We start from the raw sequence: 684 nt of genomic DNA, 5'->3' as shown, positions 1-684 counted from the left end.
AAAAAAAAAAAAAAAAAAAAAAAAAAAAAAAAAGGCCACCCTACTCCACCATCACTTGAACTAATTAAATCTGCGTGCAATGGGCCTATTTCCCAATATTGTCATATTCTGAGACACTGTGGATTGGGGCTTCAACACATACTTACTTGGTGGCGGGGCATTTCATCCCATACCGGGCACTTCCACATTTTGCCTGCATCTCATGGCCCAGAGCCCAGCGTCAGGTGCAGCTGCGTCTCCAGGTTGCTGTGGCAACGCCTCTTTGGGCATCCTGCTGACACGGCTCATTTTCCTCCATCCTCCTCGTGGGCTCCTTCACTCCCTGTCTCTCTTGACAGTCTCCTCAGGCCTCTGCTTGCCATGCCACCCAGTCCTGGAGCCAATGCCACTGATTTTAGGTATTTGGTCCAGCAGCTGCCAACTTCTGTTTTAGTCACCTATTTGCTGTGTAAAATGTAGATACTAGTAGCAACTTTGTTTTTTTCTTTTTGAGATGGAGTCTTGCTTTGTCACCCAGGCTGGAGCACAGTGGTGCGATCTCGGCTCACTGCAACCTCCGCCTTTCTGGTTCAAGTGATTCTCCTGCCTCAGCCTCCCTGCCTCAGCCTCCCAAGTAGCTGTGATTACAGGCATGTGCCACCATGCCCCATTAATTTTTTTTTTTTTTTTTTTTTTTTTTTTTTG

Source organism: Theropithecus gelada, chromosome 8 (assembly GCF_003255815.1).
Source record: "Theropithecus gelada isolate Dixy chromosome 8, Tgel_1.0, whole genome shotgun sequence".
Lineage (NCBI taxonomy): Eukaryota > Metazoa > Chordata > Mammalia > Primates > Cercopithecidae > Theropithecus > Theropithecus gelada.
The sequence above is the reverse complement of the archived record's forward strand: the minus strand, read 5'-3'. Positions refer to the sequence as shown.